The sequence below is a fragment of the Anarhichas minor genome, unplaced genomic scaffold, assembly GCF_050575085.1.
Source record: "Anarhichas minor isolate MPS153535 unplaced genomic scaffold, ASM5057508v1 ptg000033l, whole genome shotgun sequence".
Taxonomy (NCBI): domain Eukaryota; kingdom Metazoa; phylum Chordata; class Actinopteri; order Perciformes; family Anarhichadidae; genus Anarhichas; species Anarhichas minor.
In genome coordinates, this window is record NW_027466479.1 from 5,487,501 (window position 1) to 5,495,321 (window position 7,821).

Consider the following 7,821-nt stretch of genomic DNA (forward strand, 5'->3'; position numbering starts at 1 on the left):
TTTCTTTTAGCAGCAGGTCAAAGTTAAGAATAATTTATGTGTCTGTGTTTTATCTTAAATAATCAAGAGGATGTTTATTGTTTCACAACATGTTTTGATCTGATTTGAAACATTATTTATTGAATGAAGGCTTCTAGTTTCTAAAAGCTGTGAGATGTTTGAAGCTTCTCAGCTGATAGAAATCTTCTTCAATATGTTTCCTGATAGTATTTTGGGACGAGGAAGGGTGTTGGCTTTAGAATGAATGTTAATGAAGTGGCTCTATTTCATTCCTTTTCTACTTTTGTTTTGCTTTTCAATAAAGTGCCCAAAACTCCAAATGTCTGTGTCTTTCTGTGATTCAGCAGATATGCTTATGCTTATTGGCACGACATGTTTTTTGTGACTAAACCTTTTAAAACCAGCACAGCACACAGGTATGATACTAATAATAAAGTTTATCATCCAGCATGCATATAACCTGATTTATGATGCTGAGATAACGACATGAACTCAGGGACAATTTCTGTCTGTTGTGTTTTTGTAGACATTGAACAGTGATGTATATGTTACAGGTCCCAGCATGAATGGGCCTGATCACAGATGTTGTGCCTGAGAAAAACAGGAAATAAATGAAACAGGCAAACGCTGTGGCTTCTCGCTTCAGTGTCCTCTCAAGCTATCCTTTATTTTTACACTTCTTTAAGTGAAAACAGTCTTCTGTATATGTTTCTCCATTTCAAAACACAGGAAAAATACATTAAGTTGTAATAAACAAAATAACAAAGGTTACACTACTATTATTACATGTTTGATCAACATATCTGTTGTCTCTTGGGCTAAAACCCCTCCTAACTGCACTTTGGCAATATGCCCACAGCCACTGTGGCGTACGTGAGACAGACACTCTTCCAAATGGCGGCGGTGCTTCACCAGTACAGCGAACAGCTAACAAATGCTAACAAACATTCACAACACTTATATACATATTACAGTCACATTAATTAACATATTTAGTATGGATCGACCTAACAGAACATAAAGAGTCGATTCATTTCATCATAAAGAAAAAGTTCATTGTGTAGGAGCCAGATAAAAACAAGGGATGTAACACAGGGCTACTAATAGCTTAGCTAGCACTCAACAGTCAGTCTTAACAGTCAGTAGCGATCAAACAACTACATAAAAACACAAAATACTCTATACAAATGTTACGTACACATTGGTCCTGAATTCATGTGTCTTTTGTGCACTTTTCATGTTACTAACCTGAGAAAAACAGGAAATAATGAAACAGGCAAACGCTGTGGCTTCTCGCTTCAGTGTCCTCTCAAGCTATGAGAAGACGCTGAACGCGCACCTACAAATCTCTGGTCGCGAGGCAGATCGACAGCGCTCCAGTGCCACCTACTGGGCATAGATAAAAATACACTTCTAAAGGAAGTTTAATTATGATAGGCAAATCACAGAAATTCGTTCAAATATGAATCTGATAACAAAAATGTGACCATACATTTTGTGTGCGTCACACGCTCCCGGACAAAATAAAAATGGCTCCTGACATGGCAAAAGAAAACTTTTTCAAACACTACCACAAAACAAATTTAACATACTCTAGTGTCTGTATAGGCGAAGTAAGGTAAGGTTTCAAATAGGTCAAGGTAAGTATGTTTGTGCTATGTATGTGGTGTGAGGTGTGTGTGTTTTTCAGTGTAGGTAGACAGGAACAGAATAAGGCACTACTTGGGTGTAAGGCATGGCCTGGTATGTCAGTGCCTGATGAGGTATTTGGTAAGATGCCTGGTAAAATGTTGGATAGTGTTCCTGTTGTGACATGGGGCATGGCTGCATTCCCCAGACGGGCATTGGCTGTACCCTTACACTGTTTACAGAGCTGTATGGGTAGTATGAGGGCTGACCCAAGGACTCATATGTCAATATCCGTGTGGGCTTTCTGTCTCGTGTGGACCTCCTGACTTGTTCACTCTCTGTGTCAACTGCTCCAGAGGCTACGGATCCATCACCTTTATCTGTACTGGGTCTAGTTCCCTCATGCTCATACTCTCCCAGTTGTGCTTGGTTTACGGGTAGGTGATTTCCATTGATTTGCACTTCTGGTCGCTCCTGTCTCAGTTCTCTTTCAGGTATGAAAACAATGGAGTTTTCTCGTCTGTCATCTCTCACAGGTCGTGCTTTTCTACTAGCCTCCCTTGCAGGTAAGATGACTCTGGGTTCAGGCAGTTCTGAAGTTTGAATGTGAGCTGCATTTTCCCAAGGTTGAGAAGTAGGTCTCACAACTCCCATTTCAGTTTCAGTTTGTCTTGGAACCCTCAACCAGTACTGTATCCTTGGAGTGTCTTCGTCTGTGTCTGACAAATCACTGTTCTGAGATAGATCCCTCTGGTTTTGTGTCCTTGCAGGTCTGTTCTGCACTCTTCTCTCTGTGAGTTGTGTGGTCTTTTTCTGTGGTGTTAGGTCGACCGGTAGGTCATTGACAACATGCAGGAGATTTCTGTGAAGAGTCCGCACTCTAATCCCACCAGTCTCTGGGGATACCTTGTAGACGGGGTTGTCATTCACTTGTTCTCGAACGACATATACTGTTTGTTCCCAATAAGATCTTAACTTCCCTGGACCCCCTCTCTCACCCAGGTTTCGGACCAGGACCCTGTCACCAGGCTGGAGGATGACTCCTTTCAGGTGACGATCATAATGTCTCTTGCCTCTAGCGCTTGCTTGTTGACTATTCTGAGAGGCAACTTGATAGGCTTCTCTCATTCGCTTCGCCCATTTCTCTGCGTAACCCTTTGGAGAATCTGCTTCCTCTTCTGTGGACAACCCAAACAATAGGTCAACAGGTAGGCGCGGATGACGTCCATACAGTAAGTAGTGTGGTGAAAACCCTGTGGCTTCATGTTTGGTGCAATTATACGCGTGCACAATCTGTGGTAGGTGTTCTTTCCAATTGCTCTTCTCTTTCTCTTCTAGGGTTCTCAGCATCTGAAGCAGGGTTCTATTTAGACGTTCTGCTGGGTTACCCTGAGGATGGTACGGTGTTGTCCTGGAGTGGCTTACTCCGGTTAATTGTTGTAGAGTTTTGAATAGTTCGTTTTCGAACTCTCTGCCCTGGTCATGGTGTAACTTTGCTGGGTATCCAAAACGGGGAATGAAGTCGTTGAAGATTCTTTCGGCAGCTGTTCTTCCAGACTTGTTTCTCGTTGGATACGCTTGGGCAAATCTGGTGAAATGGTCTATGACAACCAAGATGTATTCATACCCACCCTTGCTTGTCTCCAAATGCATGTAGTCAATGGAGACCAGTTCCAGTGGTGAAGTGCTGGTGATACTTCCCATTGGTGCTCCGATGTGAGTCACAGGTTTCTTCTTTTTGATACAGGGGCATCTCCTGGTCACGTAAACTTCAATGTCTCTTTTCATAAAGGGCCAATAGAACCTATCTCTCGCCAAGGTAAGGACTCTCTCAGTTCCTACGTGACCCATGTCATCATGGAGGTGCTTTGAAGCCACTGCGTGGTACTTTGTTGGGAGGACGAGTTGTTGTCGCTGCGTTGTCTGCCTGTACAGCAGTTGATTCCTGATGTGGAGTTTCCCCCATTGATGCATGAGCTTTCGCAGCGGACCATTCGCTCCTCGTCGATCTTCATTTGACAAGACTCTCTTTGTTTCCTTCAGTCTTATTAGTGCCCCAATTGCTGGGTCTTCTCTCTGAGCCTTGGCCAGCTCATCATGGTTAATAGTAGGCAGATGTCCTATCCCATGAGGCTCTGGGTCTTGTGCAAGATTGAGAGCGGCCACATAAGCAATGTCTTGTTCCTCTGCAGCCTGACTACCTTCCCACGTTGCAAATACAGTTTCCTTGGACAATTCTTCAGTGCATTCTGTCACATACCTGTCAAAGTCCAGTGGTAGACGGGAGAGGGTGTCAGCATCAACATTGCTCTTCCCTGGTCGGTATCTGATATCAAATCGGAAGTCTGCAAGTTCACCTACCCATCTGTGACCAACGGCGTTTAGTTTGGCTGTGCTCATGATGTATGTTAGTGGGTTATTGTCTGTGTAGATTGTGAAGTGGGGAGCATCAAACAGATAGTCCCTAAATTTCTCACAAACAGCCCATTTCAAAGCTTGCCAGAGTGAAGCCTGTAGTTCTTCTCAGCCGGAGACAAAGTCCTTGAACCATAGGCGATGACTCTCAGTCTTCCTTCCTGGCGCTGGTAGAGCACTGCACCTAACCCTTGCTCTGAGGCATCAGTGTGTACGGTAAAGGGCAGGTCAAAGTCAGGATATGCTAGTACAGGTGGGTTGGTAAGCGTGTTAATGAGCTGGTGGAGGATACCTTGGTGCTCTATTGTCCACTGGACTGGGGACCTTGATGAGAGCTGGGCACCTTTCCCTCTCTTCAGTATCCTCGTTGAGTTTTCTGCTGTACTTCCTTTTACCTGCAGCAATTCATAAATGGGCTTGGCGATGCGGGAGAAGTCTTGGATGTATGTCCGATAATAACTGAGGAATCCCAGTAGCTTCCTGACATCTCCTACCGTGTTGGGTGTCTTCTCCCTCAAAGCTAAGACAGCATCCAAGTCCTTTGGGTCTATCCGTACTCCCTCTGCAGAGACCAGCCTTCCCACATACCTGACTTCATGCTTGAATAGATCACATTTTGTTGGTCTGAGCTTCACACCATGCTGCTGCAGAGCTCTCAGGACCCGCCTTACCCCCTCAATGTGATCTTCAAAGGATTTGCCATAACAAAGGACATCGTCCAGGTAGGGAATCCCGCAGGCTTTCAAGCATTTCCTCCATGCTTCTCTGAAAGGCAGCTGGAGCATTTGAGAGGCCAAATGGGATCCTCACCCATTCATATAGACCCCAGGGTGTGACAAATGCTGTCATGTGACGGGACCCCTCAGCGATATAGCCCTGGTGATAGGCCTTTCCTTGGTCCAGAATGGTGAACCAGCTGTGACCTCCAAGGGTGTTAATTAGGTCTTGAATGCGAGGTAAGGGGTGTCGGTCTGGCACAGTCTTTTGATTGAGTAGTCTGTAGTCAATGCACAGTCTGAGTGTTCCATCTTTCTTTCTAACACAGACCACTGGAGCAGCATATGGTGATTTTGACTTTACTATCCATCCCTTAGCAAGCAGAACCTGTACATATTCCTTGACCTCCTTGTAGAGTGGCTTAGGAATAGATACATAAGTTCGCTGGACAGGAATATCATCCTTAAGGTTGATGCTCATTTGGAGACTGGGGATGCATCCGATGTCATCATCGTCCTTTGCAAAAGCTCCAGATTCTTCGTGCAGCATTTGATTGACTTCTTTCTGTTGTTCCTCTGTTAGATGGCTTATGTCAACAGGAGGGTGCCACAGTGGGATTGAGTTGCCATTGCTTAACCGAGTGGCTGGTGCAGAGTCGGTACCATGTACTAGGTTTTCATGTTTCTTGTGACTCTCTGGCTCTGCTTCTTCTATTATTTCCTCAACAAGCTCAATACTGCCAATAACTGTCTTGCTGGGCAGTATCACATCCTGCTCTGTGTGGTTCCCTATAGGCACTTCAACATAGGGCCTGTCAGACTGACGGATTTCCACCAGCCCCACACCCATGTCTAGTCTCTCTAAAGGTAAGCTGTTGAATTTGGGTTCAAATAACACCAATGAGCCAGAGAAATGAAAATTGTCTGGGATTTGACATTTGACATAGGCAACTTCTCCAGGACGGATGATAGCCCCTTTCAGACCGACCTTCACAGTAGTATATTCTTCCTCTGGCTTTTGGGTTTGCACAAAACTCACAATTGCTTCAGCTTTGACACTGTCAATTTCCATGGCTCCAGCGATGAGATTTGTGAGGATAGACAGGACTTTGGGTCTGCTTTGTTGCCCCATGATGAGCTCTTAAATTACATTAAATCCAATCAATGGCCTTTCTATCTTTAAACGACTCACTAGGAACGGCACTCGAATAGACAGGTCTGGGTCATTGTTGCCTTGTAAGTTGACTATTACCTCAATCCATCCGTCGTAGGGTATTTCGTCTCCTGTGATGGCTAGCACATCCAGTTCCTTCTCAATGAGTTCACTGAGAGGTCGAATATCTTGACAGGGTAAGTATTTCTCTTTCCAGGTACGATCAAGGATACTCACATTTGCTCCAGTGTCTAACAGAACGGTGACAGCATAGCCAGCCATGCTGCATCTTAGCAGGGATCTGCGTCCTATGAGTGGAGCTACTTTGTCTGTGACTGGCTGTGTGTTGTTGGACAGCTGAGGGGAAATGACTGAACTGATATCGTCAGTTTTGGATGCCAGAACATCATTGCAGTGGGACTTGGTCTCAAATGCGGTCACAGATCGTCCCTCTTCCATGACCGAGGCCCGTTTCCCGACGGCTTTGGTTTCTTCAGGCAACCTACAGCACGGTGACCTTCACCTCCACAAGCGAAACAGTGGCTACAGTTAGGTAGACCGTGTTCTACACACTGAGGGCATCCAAAAGGTCTTTTTTTTCTCTGTGACATAGCTTTGTCAGTGGGGTACTTATACACAGGTGAGTATGGCTGTTCAGGTGCCTGAGTTGGTGTTCTAAGTTGTTTCAGTGACTCTATGGTCTGGTTTAAGGCCTCTACCTGAGCCGATAGTCTCTGAATTGTCTTGTCTTTATTTTCAGTTTCAGTACTCTTATCACCTTTGTTTGTCTTTTCCGGTTCAGCATGAGTACTGTGAGCCTGAGTCACTTTGCGGATGGAGCTGCGACCCAGTCTGCGCTTCCTTTCACTTTCTTCATTGGTAGTTCTGATTACTTGCCTCAGTAGGGATTCATCAGACACGGTGGAGTCAGACAGAAGAGGTTTTAGATCTCGCCTCACATCCTCATGTTTCTCACCCAGACCTTGGTAGATGGTGTTAAGGAACACACACTGTACTGTGGATGCATCATACTTAACCACAGAGTTAGATTGTCTGGATGTGAACATTATCTTCTGCTTTAGTCCAATTGTCCTATATAAAAACTGCTGAGGTGTCTCATGTTCATGTTGTTTTGCACACATCAGTTCTTGAAACAGCTCTGTGCTGCCCCTCTCACCAAGATGAGATTGGAGGAAACTTTTCAGCTCTGTGACAGTCATTTCTTCTTTGTTTGTGAGCATATCTCTGAAGTTTCCAGGTTTGATTACACGCAGGACTCCTCTGATGATCTCATTCTCTGTGTGTCGCTCCCTCAGTCCCTCATCTACTTGTTTGCAGATACTGTTATAGCTCATATCTGATGCAGTGTCCCCGATCTGCCCTCCATGTATTTTAAATTCCCTACGCTGTAGCAGTGGGAGATCCCTTAAGGCTATCATAGTTTCACCTGCATGGGTGGGCTGTTCTGTTCCGAACTGAGGTATGTAGTGAGGTGAGTGATCAATGTGTAGCCTACTGGTTTGGGTGGGCTGTTTCTCAGTGTTGGAGTTAGGTAAGCACAGGGGTGAGTGGACTGTGTTTAGCCTACTGGGCTGATTACAGTCCCTGAAACTAGGCAGCTGCTTGTCTACAGTGTGTGTGGTCAGTGGGACATTTAACTGGAGGAGTTTGTTGTAAATCTCCTCATAACTGGACAGCAACTTCTGCATATCAAGCTCATTGGTATCAATATTAGCAGTGGCTGTATCAGTTTGTGTGTGTGCCCCATGTGTGTCAGTGTTCACTCCAGTCACTTCATTTAGCATTAATCCAGAATACTCATCAGCTGTAGCTCTGTCAGTGTGCAATAAATGCATCATGGTCGGTGTGTTAATCTTCACCACAGTATTCAACTGTTGAGTCTCTGGA

At 44.9% G+C, this 7,821-nt stretch overlaps 1 protein-coding gene across 1 annotated transcript in view; it reads left to right on the plus strand.

Annotated features, from left to right (window-relative positions):
* LOC142965087 (class I histocompatibility antigen, F10 alpha chain-like) overlaps positions 1-320 on the plus strand; it is an 8,487-nt gene extending 8,167 nt beyond the window's left edge. Inside the window, exon 6 of the mRNA XM_076105808.1 lies at positions 1-320. This exon is cut by the window's left edge and continues 511 nt beyond it. The gene's annotated coding sequence lies outside the window, so the exon portion shown is untranslated.
* Positions 321-7,821: the final 7,501 nt, after the last annotated feature.